The sequence below is a fragment of the Argopecten irradians genome, chromosome 10 (assembly GCF_041381155.1).
Source record: "Argopecten irradians isolate NY chromosome 10, Ai_NY, whole genome shotgun sequence".
NCBI classification, from domain to species: Eukaryota; Metazoa; Mollusca; class Bivalvia; order Pectinida; family Pectinidae; genus Argopecten; species Argopecten irradians.
This window is the reverse complement of record NC_091143.1, coordinates 14,318,343-14,334,831: the sequence shown is the minus strand read 5'-3', so window position 1 is coordinate 14,334,831 and position 16,489 is coordinate 14,318,343. Positions and strand designations below refer to the sequence as shown.

General features: G+C 34.6%; 1 protein-coding gene across 11 annotated transcripts in view; it reads right to left on the bottom strand.

Moving 5' to 3' along the window:
* The window catches only part of LOC138333188 (sodium/calcium exchanger 1-like), a 198,659-nt gene that overhangs the window by 91,760 nt on the left and 90,410 nt on the right, over window positions 1-16,489 (bottom strand). For all 11 annotated transcript variants that reach the window (XM_069281375.1, XM_069281385.1, XM_069281386.1 and 8 more), the window contains one exon: window positions 6,540-6,616. The gene's annotated coding sequence lies outside the window, so the exon portion shown is untranslated. The remainder of the gene's footprint in view (window positions 1-6,539; window positions 6,617-16,489) is intronic.

Below are 16,489 nucleotides of genomic sequence, written 5' to 3'. Positions count from 1 at the left end.
TTTCTTTTTCTTAGAGACAAAATCTCTCTGATGTTGGTCAATGAATTCACTCTCATTTTTCATCTATAAGATTATAGACATGCACAAACAGAGAACAGCCGATAGTTTCAATCAATTGCACCGACTAACAGCCAATAATACAGCGAACATCAAGGGCTGTATCAGTCCATTGTTTAGTTTTCTGGGGTACAACATCTTAATATTTCTGCTGTTTTAGAACTTAATAGACATTTTATGGGCTGTAGATTTACTGATGAGTAACAATTTTGAACTCAAAAATTTTAATCTGCAATTGAAAATTTTTGAGTTCAAAGTTTAGATTTGTCAGGGATATAAAGCCAAATATATTGGAGAAAATGCAACAAATTACCTGTAATCAAACAGTCAATTACCTACGTGATTCTCATATACCCTCCAAAGAAAGGACATAGAATTATATATTAATACTTAAGTCCTTGCCCAATGTACTTAAGATGTATGTGTGTTTTTATTGCTGAGCTTAAAGGCTTCACTGACGCATCATTTCTGACATGTTGAACTAATAATAAGACTTGGCTAACAAGTATCAACAACCTTATGACTACGTAACACCGGTAGTTTTTATTTCTAATGAGTTGTTAATTTCTGAATATTATCTTGAAAAAGGTATGAAAATAGGAAGCTGCCATAGAAACAAAACGCTGTCAAACACTTAGAGCATAGCAAAGTCATTTGCATTAAGACATTATAATATCATACTACCTTAATATTACTACAACAAACAAGTACTGCAGGGCAACAAAGAAATACAAAAACATAACAAGGAAGCCATCATTGGTGTGTAACCATGCAGCAGCCTGTATAAGGTTACCAAGACCAATGACAGATGGTTGGAGTGACCTTGAGGCCAAGTTTTAACTTCAAGCAATCCCTGCTTTTACTGATAAGAGTTTCTAGGAATGACTGTGGTTTTGAGTGGGCTGTAGTGCCTGAAACACAACATCACAAAGCTGTTGCTGACAAAATCTAGGCCTATAACTACACATCAATTCAGGTTACGGGTATTTTTCAATTTTGTCATAATGATTTCTGCGCATGCTGAAATTATCCAGGACTCCAACATTATTTTAAAACCAGAGAACATTACGAATTAGCTTTAATTAACATCTTGTTTCTATGAAGGCCACTTTCTGTGATTTTGGGCTCCCCATGAGTCAATTATCATCAATCATACTATCAATTGTAACCTTCTAAAATATTATATTTGCATCATCTCAAGGAATTTCATTTCCTTTTCTATTCTATAGGCATCATTTAAAGAAATTAAATTTCCATTTTGAATAAATATGAAAACATCATTCTTTAACCTTCTTTCCTATAAAAGAGAGGTTTTTCATCTTTTCCGAAAATTTGATTTTCAATCTAAAAATAGAATCACCATAAACTGTTAGAAAACATATGATTGTATTGGAAATTTAAATAAAATTCTTGATTAAACCTTTAAATGCATGCTACATTCATTGACTGTTCTTATAGCAGCCGAGTCTGACCTCTTTTTTTGTGTTAAATATACATCTGAACAAATGAAAAAAACTGAAAGACTTTATATACCCATATTAAGAAACCATGGGTTGTGTCTACATATAACTGGTGGAATCAATTTATCAACAATTCAGTTGTGAAGGGTGAACAGACTTCTATTAAAAACTATTTCCTACAAAGTGCTATGTTAACCTCAAGCAACATTTTGCAAGGTTTCTTCAATGACGCATCTTTAAGTAGAGGTATTTTTCAAATTGAATTCTGGATTCTATCATATTAAAGCTTCAGGAAAAACACATGATGAAAATACACCATATAAAAAACTGATGGTAAAGGGAATAAAAACAAAATTGGAATTGGATCCAAACATAAAATAATTCTTTTGTTAAATGTAAGAACATACAAATCTGAATAAAGTAAATTAGAATTTGAAATGATTTAAATAAAAAAAAATATATATATTCATGATTTGGCTATAAGCCACTGCTGGATAAAACTACTGTTATACAATAAATGGACAAATAAAACATATCATTCTAAAGCACTTTCTTTTAACGATTATTCTAACAAAATTGCTAAATTATTTAAAACAATTTCCATTCTGCGTATATATTTTGTACCAGAAATGCCTGTCTATTCCATACCCAGTTGTTTACCAGTAATGTTTGACAAGTCCTGTATAATTTATATGTGGGAGAACATGAATTATTTACAGCAGTTTTATAAATATTTCCACTAGTTACGCTTTATCCACCATAAGCTGGTGATATCAATTGTACATCATATCGATAAATGACAGGCCTAACTGATACACATAAACAACTTTTGTTTAGAATTCATGTTTAAAGGTCCAATGGGCCTGAATCCTTCACCTACTATATGGTGATTCCTGAACACTGATACATAGCAGTCGGGCTAAATCTACAGCCAAGCCTGTCTATAAAGTCCAGTCAATGGGAATGGTCATTATATATAACCAAGTGGTCTATATTCTGTCTATGGATATTACAGAGTTACCTCCCTTTTGGGTAGATAGCCATTGTGTCGTCATTATTTTGTGAGCATAACTCTTGTTGTTTTCTCTGAATAGTATGATGAAACCCTTTGAAACATTCAAAAATGAAATAAATTCCAAAATATAGAATAGCATACTGGTAAAGTTGTGCTGAAAATGGTAATTTTGGGGCGTCTATAAATGGTCATAATAGCTAGGTTGGTCTTTATACACCTGTCCCATTAAATACCAAGCTGTAATAATTTAATTATCAGTGGTCAGTACCTTTAAAGCCTGGTCATAAATTTTTACAGCTGGAGATAGAGACTGGCTCAGGCAACAACTTTTATCAGTGACGAGATTGATCAATAGATTATGTATATATCTGTACCAGCAACAATCCTTATATAATGTCAACCCCCTTGCTCAAAGTTTACAAGACTAAGGTAAAACTTCATTGTACTTATATATATGTATAGTTAAACCTTTCGCTGGTATCAACAATACACATATGAAAACAATATAAGACAAAAGACAATTTAAGGTTTATTTAATATAAGTAAATTTGGTTAATCATTTAATATTCAAACAAGTGTCTTAAAAACATAAAATCTTATAACAGATGAATGTCACTGCTATTAGCAATGAAATTCATTCTATAGAAAATAGTTTTCAATGTATTCAATATTCAATTTACTTTTAATTTCAAAGGTAAGATTTTCATAATCTTACTTTTATTACATTTTTAATTACACGTATTTAATTTAATCTATAAACGAATCTGAACTTGTGATGTTCCTTCTATTATCACAACCATTAGAGTATATACATGAAGTAAAGCTAATACCAGCTATCCCGGGAGGTATTAAATACTCTCATCATCATCATTGTATTTGTAGACGCTAGCAACATGTGTCAGAGGCCCAGAAACAGGAATCATCACTGACAAGGCTAGAAGAACTGTGTAGTTGAAGTTTAAGAACAGGTGTAGCTAATTTTGTAGCTGAACAAATACTAAAAGCTGGCAGTAGGTGTATAGCTGGTCCAGATGCTGTGTGAGCTATCTGATGTGGCCAGGTAGGGTTTATCATATACTTGTAGGACTTCATCAGGGCTTGTTGAATCAAATGCATGAGGAGAAAAAACTTTGGCAAATTTCAGAGTCAAATGTCAAGAGACTGCACATATATTTAAAAGTTAATTTAGATTCTAATTATAATTTATAAAGTAATATAGTAGAACGATTATCATTTAACATTACCAGAGATTTAAATGATATGACAAATAAATCTTAACTTAAGAAAACTTTAAAGGCCCCAGTTATAATTTCAAAACTATTATGACTCTTATAAAACTCATGATAATAAGTCCCTGTTAAATAACCTCATTTACAAAAATTTTGAAAAATAGTGAAGAATAGGCTACTGTTAACCAGCTTTTATTTCTGTGAATTTCGCGATCGACTAAAAATCATGATAGTTCATCTCTGCGATTTATTATCGATACATCTGTATGACTCTATAGTTCAAAAATGCTTTGTTAGCATTAAGATGATCATATTTGTTCTGAAGTGAACTATCTATGTTCAAACTAAATAAACAATTCACGGAAATAATTATTGGCACATTCGATTCGTTTCAGTGAGGGGACAATAGGGGTCACTCCAGTTCCGGAGTTTTTCAATCTCAAGTCTCAGAATTTTGAGTTATGGTATCCTTTTTAGCTACATGTAGTAGATGTTGTTTTGTTTTGTTTTAACTACACTAATGCCGACATGTTTACCCAAAGACAACTCAAGGCATACTGATTGTCGCCAATACTGGCAGATTCCATTGTTTATCTGTGTGTGATCGTGAGTTCTATTCTGTCGTACTGTATGTGTGTCTGTATATAGGGATTAACACTTAGGCCTATTACGAATGAGAAACATGTACCTTATACAAACGCAGGTAAACAGCTGGTCTGTTTCACAAAAAATAGATCTGTAATACCTTATTAATACTTTATTATGTCAGGAAAGGTAATGAAAGTAGAATGATAGTCTGTTCTGCGAAACTTAATCTCTGAGAACTTGTTTTGAAGCGGAATTCGGGAAATTTAGTAGCCATGCAGTTATGAAAAAGCTTATAATTATAGTTATGATATTGAAGCTGGAGTAGTGTGTGTGATTGTGGCAAAAAGACTTGAGAAAAGAATGAGATAACCACGATTGATTCTCAGAGAATCTATAAACATGATGAAGCCCGATAAGTGCGATACCTGTAGCATCCCCTGTACCAAACAACCCTTCCTGTCAGACTGCTGCCCCTATCTCTGTACCACAGAATATCCTGTCAGTGAAAACTCATATCAAATGCACTTTACTGATAAAATATCTTAATTGACTCTTAAGTTGGTTTCTAAACATACATGCCTATGATTGTTGGTGATGTAAGGTAGCAGTTCCCAGGGGAACGTATTGCCCAGATCTGACGAGGTAAATAGAATGTTTGGCCCCAGATCAACACACTCACAAATGAAATTGACCTGGCCAGGATCAAGGTGACCTTGTAGATGGCCTAAGTAGGTACAACTGGAAATACTAATTGGATGGAACCTTTACATGCTTCAGTGCTCATAGTACTGGAGGAACTTTAAAGAGACGTCATAGACAGAAGATACTAATAGATGGATGGTAAATGGCAGCCAGAGAGATTTTCTAGATAAAGATTCTCAGGGTGAAATATATCCTAAGGTAGGATATAGAATTATATCCAATGAGAGCTAAAGATAGAGGCTAAGTGACAAGAAACAGTACTAAGGACATGGGATTTGGACTTGGAAATAGCAAGTGTCCTCATTCCACCCACCTTCCTCCCCAAACACCCAGCTCTCATGCTCTAACTAATAAAACCAAAGACTTTAACTTAGTATAGCAGCCCAGGTCATGGGTTCGATCTGATCCCCATCTCACTACAAATATATGGAGGGGAGGAAGGTCCTTAAATTTACCACCCCTCCAATAAATACTAGCTATAACCCAGGTTATGTCTGTTACAAGTTGGATAGATGTACCTCTGTGATATGACCATGACTGCTGACTTCTAGTCTGATAAAACAGATAATAAAGAGAACATCACAGTTTAGCACACGCTGAATATTTTATAACAACTACAGGAGTAGAGGGCTGTAAAATCAAAACACATGTATTTGTAAGTACAGTGTAACATCTATAGTAAGTTATATATAGACACATCAAATCTAATTCATTACTCTAGCACAGCCCTCCAAAACCATGTACATGGTAACTATCTTAAACTAGGATAGAAAATATATAGGTACGGCAAGAAAACTGTATTGATATCACAATTATTGATAACTAGAACTGTCTGTAAGGTATTCATGCTTCTGTTGGTGCAACAGATATGGTAACATTAAATGCCTGAAGGTTCCACCTCAATTCATGGTGGGGCGTAAAAATATATAGTTCATAAAATATTGTTTCAATCAAAGGAAAATATACATGATGTATTTTTTATTAATTCATTCATGAATCTAAACACGACACAAAATTAAATGAAATGTTCACTAGAAATCTTACTCGTTGACTTCATATGTTTGTTTACCACAAAACTTACGGAAAAATTGGTAAATGGTGATTTCAATCAGTGATTTATTAAGTAGGATATGAATGGTGTGGCACCATCAAAGACACTAGCTGAGAACATGTATGGTACTTTTTATCTCATCAGCCACTGGCACTAGACCCAGGTCTGATCATTTATCTGCATGGAATTGATTTGCTCCACTAAAACTGGCCCATATATAATTGCCATCTTCACCATAAAATTCACTCAAATGTACACAGCTAGTCCTGTCATTGGTGTTAATACATGCATAAAACATTTTCAGACTGACAAGAAAATTATTCCTATTTATGCCCTCTTCCTGTGTTAGATTACAGCACTTTACTTGTCTAACAGTATCAGAATCATGTTAAACACGATGTTTATCCGGTGATGAAGAATGAAATAAAAAGTCTTACCTGTTCAGCGTTTCCTGGTATTCTCACATCATGTGGTCACTCTCCATAAACACATTTTCCCAATTAGTCACATTTTCCTGAAAACGGAAACAAATTGATCAAGTTAGGAATTCCTCGTTAGCAGATCAATATTGGGAGGGTCGAATCAGCTGATGCTACAGGAGAGTGAAGATGTAGTAGTAGACTTCCTCATTCCAGCGGGGGATATACCACCACCAAAACAATAACACCCCTCACTGAGTGCAGCACCAGCTGTCTGTATAGCCAACACATCCAAATATACCTAAGTAGTGTTCACAGTGCTGCCGATATATAGCTATTGGACCTCTTATAAACTTTAAACCATTCCTACAGCACAGATGTAACTTATTTATCAAATTACCAGAAATTGGAACCAGTTACCCTATAATCTCAATGTGGTATACAATGAGATGCTCCCGTTCTCCTATAAGCTCATTTTGATTTCTCTAATTCCTGATCAGTAGAATCCTGGACTTTACTCAATGAGCTGATGAGGTGTATCAACACGGATCTACTAAGTCAGAACAGTATCACTGTCTGCCATGGAACAGGCCTCTCCAGTCCTTCGGTAATAACAACACAACATGACCTTAAGATCTGTAATCAAGTTAAAGACCATTTTTTAAGATGTAAATTTTGTGGATCTTGTAACTGTCAATACAGTGATAGATCAAGGCTTCCTATATGTACCACCCACTGTGTACAAGCTCATAACATTTACTAATCACATGTCTCTACACCAACAATACGGCAGGCAAAATACCAAAAACTTTACCATTCCACAGAAACACAATCAGTTAACTGTATGGCATCTCAAGATTTATACAAAGTCAGTGTTTCATTGATGGGAAAAAGGAGAGAAAATAGAAATGCCTGTTAGACATTAATGTCTCTTCTATGTCTCCTCTCCATATGAAATATTACTAAGTTGTGACACACCTCAATGCCTTGGAAAGTGACATGACACCAGAAGATGGACATGGAAATGGAAAACACTATATGCCCATCCCCCCCCATCCTCCCCCCACACACACCATTTCATGTCAGTGACGAAAAAAATATTGTGTATTTTCATCAAAGTCAAAGTACCTGGAGAAAAAAACATTGACTTACAGTAAATATCTGGCAACTGGCCCATGCCCATTGTGCCCCTTTGTGTGATAAGGCCAAAAAAATAGAATATGTCTGTTCAGGGTTAGCAGACCGACCCTAATTTTTTTTACCCCTGATCCTTATCCCCCCCCCCCCCCCCCCCCCCCCACTTTTCTATGGAAAAGAAATTAAAAATTAAAAGTCGGGATTTTGATCTCAGACTCCGGTTCCAGCCATTATTTTAGAGTGAAAGAAATTAACCCCCCCCCCCCCCCCCCCCCCCCCCAGCTGGCCTACCAATTCTATTTTTCTGCCAACGTAACCCTAAATAGACATAATAGACATTTTGATTTTTGCCCAAGTCAAGTGATAAAGACTCTCAACACAATCACATTTACAAACATATTCAACACTGAATGGATGAGAAGAGAAGACTAAAGGTCTATTCCCAATTCTATGTAGAAAGGAACATTATTTTGAACTTATATATCAGTACATATTATCTCAGCAAAAATCATATCTGAATGTTTCAGCTTCACATAGAGTAATTAGTAAAATTTGGGTAATTAACTAACAAAACATTGTCTGGAATGATGTTTACAACAGATTCAATAACATTGTAGGACATGATCATGTGTAAATTGAGATAATTAACTCAATGAACTGGCACTTTTGGAGCCTATTGTCTCCTGCAGTTTAAATATGTCACATTGGATGGTCTGTTTACTGCATTAACCATGCTTCACGTCCCCATATGAAAGAGAATACATTCATACAAAACAGGTCTAGGATTCAACAAAGTGCAATACTTCACCTAGATATTGTGAATTAGCAGAATAAAATCTGTAAAAATACAATATTTTTCTATTTGTAGCTTATGGCCTAGTATGGTAAATTACCCTAATGTGTCAACATTGCCAACTAGAAACTCCATTTACCAGGCGAGTAACCCAGCGGACCTTAGTCAATCCAACAGGCCTCCATCACCACCCTGTTTATATTGATGGAATTATATGTGTTTATTTTATCAATAAATAGAGGAAAATCCATACCCTACAGGATTGGTTCCCTGTACAAATCATCATAGTAGGAAGATATCTAGCTATAAAAATCATGGCCAAAGTAAAGAGGAAAAAGCTAAAGGCATTGTGAGAGAAAGAGGACTAATAGCTAAAGGTATTGTGAGAGAAGCAGAGGACAAATAGCCAAAGGTGGTCAAAGATAGCAAATAAAACTGAGAGGAACATCAACAGCCAAATTAAGACATTGCTAAAGACAGATAAGGAAAAATAGCTATAGACTTCTGAAAGACACTGCAGAAGAAAGATCTCAAATAGCTAAAAAAATGACAACTTAAAGATCATACAAAGATAATTGTAACAGGTACATAAAAGTGGACAAATAAATATTGGTGTCATGTTAATCACAAACAAGAGCACTTTTGAAACCCAATCTGAATGTTATTAACATAGTAAATTAGGTATAGACTATGAGACTAAGGACCCCTACAATCCAGGATAAGTATTACTGGTATATATACATATATTCCAATTACATACAACTATACTGTAAATGTAATCAGCAAATATGCTGTCTAATAAACAGATTGAAGGATTATGGGTTGAAGACCTGCAGCATTACTACAGAATGCCTGATTAAGTGTAGTATACATAAAATCCAAGCTTGTTAGGGTAAATTAGTGGTCTGTACTAATCCAGTGACCGCTGAGCTGGACTTACAAATTTGGAGTCTTGATAAATTGTTACTCAGTCTGTGGCTGAAATGTATACAGTATATAACTACTGAGCTACAAGGACCACAAAATCCCAATATCCATTGATGCTAATATGGAATTTCTAAATAGGTTTCAGTTGGTAGGAAAGCAAAGCCAATACAACCATAAATTTGTGTATTCTAGGAACACTGGATCATGTTCCAATAATTGAGTTTGGATTCCTATAACAGGAAAAGCCTGCACAATCACTGTGAAACATTTAACAAACCTTGGTCTAGTTCCTTCAAAACTGAATAATGTTTCCAAAACTGGCCTACAGATTCATCTTTCTTGATTTTGTCATTTCATTTTCATATCTTTAGATAATCTTTGATTATATATATGCATGCTTACATTAACCCTTTTAATGCAAAACAAGGACATAGTCATTCAGATCCTCCGCCAATGGAGATAACAAAGCTGAAGTAAGTTTGATTGTGGAGACTTATGTGTATGAAAAAAAAGGAAAAAGGAAGTTGAGCTAAAGAAGGATGGAGTATAATTCAAGTAGAGCGGGGCTGCATTATTGTTGAATCAGGTATACAGCCTTGACATTTATATTAGACTATATACACAAAGATGGGTGGAGTTTTGCAAAGTAACATTTACCATTTACCATGATATTTTCAGCAATGTTTCCATGGTAACGGAAAGAGTGCAAAAAATGAAAACCTAAAAATAGCAAAAGGTACTACTAGACCATAAAAAGAATGTGTCTATGAAGTTTCGTGGAAATATCTCTGCTGGTTTTAGAGTTATGCTCCGGAAATGAACCTGCTACAAAAATATGATATTTTCAGCAATGTTTCTATGGTTACAGAAAAAAGCACAAAAAGTGAAAACCTAAAAATAGCAAAAGGCACTACTAGACCATAAGACTAATGTGCCTATGGAGTTCTGTGCATATATCTCAACCGGTTTTCCAGTTATGCTGCGGAAACAAACCTAGTACAAAAATGTGATATTTTCAGCAATGTTTCCATGGTTACGGAAAAAGTGCAAAAAATGAAAACCTAAAAATAGCAAAAGGCACTACTAGACCATAAGAACAATGTGTCTATGAAGTTTCATGGAAATATCTCTGCTGGTTTTAGAGTTGTGCTCTGGAAACGATTCTTACACAAAAAATCTGCCATTTTCAGCAATGTTTCCATGGTTACAGAAAAAAGTACAAAAAGTGAAAACCTTAAAATAGCAAAAGGCACTACTAGACCATAAGACCAATGTGTCTATGAAGTTTCGTGGAAATATTTCTTCTGGTTTTAGAGTTATGCTCCGGAAACGAACCTGGTACAAAAATATGACATTTTCAGCAATGTTTCCATAGTTACTGAAAAAATGCAAAAAATGAAAACCTAAAAATAGCAAAAGGCACTACTAGACCATAAGACCAATGTGTGTATGAAGTTTCGTGGAAATATCTCTACTGGTTTTAGAGTTATGCTCCGGAAACCATTCGTACGGACGGACGGACAGACGGACGGACGGACGGACGGACTGACGGACGGACGGAACCCATTTGTATATCCCCCGCCAACGATAGAAATATCAGCTATTTCAGCCTGAAAGGCACATTTGAACCCCCTTTCAATTCGATGTATGAATGAATGGTATATCATTCATGGAAAAAAAAGAAAAATGATTGAATATTACCTTGATAACAACAAGAAACATGTTGTCAACAATATAAAACAAATCAATATCATCATGCAGATTAATTTAAAATGAGTTATTATTAAAATTTGGTTACTGTGGTACTAGACTTATCCCCATTTATATTTATCAAAATTGGGATGTGGCAATGTCAAAAATATCTTTAATCTTTTAAACTGTAAATTTTAATTTTCACACATTTTTGATCCATTTTTTCTGGAGTCAATAGCAAGTGTGACAGAATCCAACTTCACCTCCGAAGTACAAGTATCACACGTCTGCAATGCTGGACATAATCAATACACACAACACCCCATTATTACCTGTTCAAACGATTCTAGAGCTGGTCAATTACACAACAGGAGCCAATATTGTGGGTTTTAAGTGTAGCTCAGGTGCTGCATCAGAGATTGCCCTGGACACACAGGAATCAGCACCTTGAAAAGTGGGACGCTGTGAGCACAGCACTCAAAGAGGATTTGATTGGGTCCAGCTTATTTGTGATGATTTTAGACATTGACAGATGGCTAATGGCGACTGACTGGTAGTGCACAACCCTTCATCAAACCTGACACCTAACAATCAATAGAAACTTCATTTTTTTAAGGAACAAACACGGTTGCAGTTTTATGTCCTAGAAGCTGACAAACGGCTTTATGTGGTGGTAGACATATTGTGGTATTTATTGGCAAACCTTGGTACTTGTATCACAAAACCGCTCTGTTAAAACTAGGCTACAGGCCTTTATGTTGGTTCTGTAGCTCTGATAACATTCAAACCAATCACAAGTGACCTCCATGCTTTATTTTTCAAGCAGGAAAAATTCTGAAATTACCCAATATCTTGACTTGAAATGTTGCTTCTTTTGCATCAACTGAACAAAATCTATGAAATTATTATATATGGCACCAAGGTTCTTAACTTCAATACAATTCTCTAAAAATTTAAAAAAAAAAAAAAAAAAAAAGAAGCTATTTTTCAAGATCATCTATGTCAACCAATGTCATGGGTTTAGAAAGGCCCAAACAATCTGATAAATCTTAAGTCAGTTCTGCCACAAAAAAGAATTGATTGAAACTTTTTCAGACTTATCAAAACCAGGTCAAGAGAAATTAATAAATAGATAAAAAAAATTAATCATGATATTCCTTTTATGAAGTTAAAATGTGTAGTCTTTAAATAGCTGTATCTTACTCCTTAATGCAACATTTCATTTTCATTCAGCTATTAACATTTCTTTTAAAAATTCATGGATAAAAAATATGGATTAAAGCACTCTTCATTTATGAGACAGCAATTCTACTTTCGATGCATGATCCACGATGACCGAGTGGTTAGGATGTTTCAACATTTTACCAAAAGCCTCCACCTCTAGGTTGTGAGTTTGAATCCCATGTGGGGCAGTTGCCAGGTACCGACTGCTGATCGGTGGTTTTTCTCCGGATAATCCGGCTTTCCTCCACATCAAACCTGGCACATCTTTACATGACCAGAGCCTGGCTGTTCATAGGATATTAAACTTACACAACCCACATGATCTTTAACCCTATGAGGTGTACCTATCGTCCATATAATATATATGTATTGAATATAAAGTTTTAAAATAAAATAAAAACATTTGCCCCTATGGTATTGAAAAGTCATTGCCAGCCATCAACATTGTCCTATCCAAACATTTCAAAGTGCTTCTTACCGGATTCTGCATGAGATGAATTTGTTTCATGATTTTCGCACATTATCTCATGCAAAGATATAACCTAACAAACATTGGCCTTAACAAAATTGATAGATGTAGTTATACACATCAGTTCTGCTGCAGTATCATCTTCCAATGTATTTCAGACATATTGTTTGAAAGGGAAACCCATACCGAACAACAGCCAAATGACCACATAATAGGTGACAGCATAGCATGATCTCAGACTTATCCTCAGTGAAGTGGACTAAACTAGCTGATGTAAGAAGCCAGGACTAAATGGAAGGCTGGGGGTTACTTAACAAACACCAATAAATCAATGTAGAAACTATAGTTAGAAACAGCAGTATAAATTAGTCAACACTGGAATAAGTCTGTCTGTGCCACACACACCTGTTACCAACATTTAAAAACAAAAGTATCCATGCTTCGTGGCACAATTTTTATCGATTCTGTACTTGCATATGACAGAGTTATCTGCCCTTGCAGGCAGGTATTAATTGTTATGTCATTGTTTTACCAGTCTAATGTCAAGTTTTTTTTATAGAAAACAACATTTTTTTTTCTCTCCAAGTAATGACGTCACAATTGACACTTACCCACATGGGAAATAATTCTGTAAAATGCAGATGGAAAAGGCAATAATGAACTACATGGCATGAATAAATTACAAAATCATGTACCTGAAGTTAAATTATGAATAAAACATCTTACAGCTTATAAGATTACTTTGTGAAATTGATGTTGGACAGCCTTCAGTCTACAGACAAAACAAGTACTGAACACAAGATGACATCATAGCCATTTATTAACTTAAGATAAATATACTTGGCATGCTTATAACATATATTTATCAACGATATAGCTTAACTCATTCATCACTGAAAGACACATTTGAACTTTTCTATAACAAACACTGGAACAAATCATTGTGGAATTTCAGGGGTGAATGTGTTCTGGGTGCAAATGTACTGATACCCAAACAATGTATTATAAAATCACATGAAAAAATAAACTAGCTTGTCAAAAAAGGACACATAATGGATTAGGGAAAGTTCTGATATCTATTTTATATGGTTAGGTAAGACCTGATATTGATACTGAACTAGTCCTCTTTTTGTCCTACACACAGTAAGAATTTAAAGGTTTTTTCTTGTGTGTCTGTGAAGTTGGTCTGCTGGTCTGCCCCCACCTATAGGACGTTAATCTGGCGTTCAGTACTGCTTAATCCTTCTCACACTAATCCTGTTACACCAATGTTAACTTATCCACTGTTGTTTCAGCCTTGTCAAGGAATATATCAATGAGGCATTCCAACGAAAAAACACATTTCGTTACAAAACATAAAGCATTTTTCTCATTTTGATCTACGAAATGGTCATTTAAGAAATTCATATGTAAGAGAGATAATAGAACTTAAAAAGTTGTACACATGTTTCTATGTCATACCTTCAGTTGTGAAACAGGAGAGGAGAAAATGAAGCGAAAAGACCAAGATTCGAATCCGGGACCTCCAAACACTAGCCAATTAATGTTCTATCCTTGAGCTACCTGGTCATGCAGCGATGAACAACCCAGTCCAATCCCACTGCACTCCTCCCTGCCTTTTCAAAGTCTTCGCCCTCGAAGATATGAAAGACCCTTATATCACTACAATGGGTAGTTATGGCAAGACCAGGATTCGAACCTGGGACCTCCAAACACTAACCAAATGCTCTACTGCTGAGCTACCTGGTCACCGATGATCGACCCAGTCCAATCCAGCTACAGTTGTAGTAACATTTAATTAGAATTAGAAAATTCCTTCCTCCTAAACAAGTTAATCAATCATCTAACTTAAGGGCTACTGGTAATTAATATGTTGGAACACCTTAACCACTTTGCCACCACCAAACACAAAATTAACATAAACCTTTAGAGGTTGAAGGCCATGACTTAAAGAATGACCTAATGGTCAAAAGCAATGACACAAGAATTAAAGGCCAGTAAAAATGTGCGACCGAAAAATGAATTAAGATTTACCTGTAATACACAAAATGTGAAAAACCTATTGAAGGACTGACAGTTTGATACAGTTTTTCACACTTTGCAAACCGAATCAATGATTACCCTTCCAGTATAAATTACATATGTACCACAAGTATGTACTTGACCCATCAATGCAATACATGAATATGAAACTCCACAAAAGTTTTTATAATTAGCCACATAATGATTATGATAAATAAGCACACCGTAATATGGCAGAAATAACCTAGAACACTAGATCATTTTACACTGATGTGTCTGCATTAGCTATACCATTCCAATGGAGGAATTACGCTTTGATATGTTAGTGAGAATAAACATGTAATTGGTTCAAGTCTTCCTCAAAGACATGGTCTATTTTGACCTCTCTATTCCTTACAACTTAAGGAAAACTTTTTTTCATTTTATAATTACAAATTTGTCTTTGAGTAACGTTTCATCTTACAATACCTCTAATATGAATGAGTTTTATTGCTCAATATACCTATTTTCCTTTACACATCCAAGTCTAATTGGGCGTGAAATTGTTGACAGCAATAAAAAGATTTAAGTTGCCGTAAGTTACATATACATACAGGTCCAATATTTGACTTCAACAATACACTGAACTAGCTATATCACATCTGTTAACAGAAAACTCTGAAGCTTTTTTCTATGGAAGTGCTGAACTGTATCTCATAGCTGAGACGATGTTCCTACAAATTAACTGTATGGTATTTATGCAAAACCATTTAAAAAACTGAGAACAATGTTTAGATGATGGATTATTCATTCATAAATCCAATTAATTTGTCAGTGATTTGGATTTCCTACAAAATATTTTAATTGTTAAATTATCTTTCTATATTTGAAAATGTGTCAGATTATGATATAAGTGCAGGCATTGAACTTGAATGACAGTCTATTAACTGTTGTTAAAATCTGTAATGTTTTTTTCTTTATTTGAAATTGTAAAATAAACATTGCTCCTTGTAATTTTATGTTGAACTGTTCCAGCTATAGACCCAGAAAAGTTCAAGTTATATTTTAGGGGGAAATAAGCGAATAAGGTGCATGAGCACTTAATTGGTCATATATTTTTAAAGTTGTTTAAATTTTTGCGAGAAAATGATCTATTAAGAATTTTTCAATTAGATACATGATAATCTATTGATAATAATATTTTTGAACGTAAACCGGTAAATTGGATATTAACTATATAGTAGTCTAGTATACTCAAACCCAGAAGTATGGCCAAATGTTTTCCTAGCTTTGACAGAATCAGTTCAATAGTGCTTTGAAAAATTGCTTCAGACATGGTCTTAATATTGACTTATATCTCATGTATGTACATAGTAAGCTGTTCTTTATTTGATCAATTACCATTATCCAAACAGTGCTGCAAGGTGATTCAGAAGAGTATATAATTATATGTTAGAGATGGCTTCAAGCATCTGATAAAAGGAATCTAGTGAGGACAGAGTTGAAGCTTCTGATAAAAGGGAATCTATAGATTTGACTTGAAGTTAACTAATAAAAGGGAATCTAGATGTGACTTGAAGCATCTGATAAAAGGGAATCTAGATGTGACTTGAAGCTTCTGATAAAAGGGAATCTAGATGTGACTTGAAACAACTGATGAAAGGGAATATAGATGTGACTTGAAACAACTGATGAAAGGGAATATAGATGTGACTTGAAGTTAAA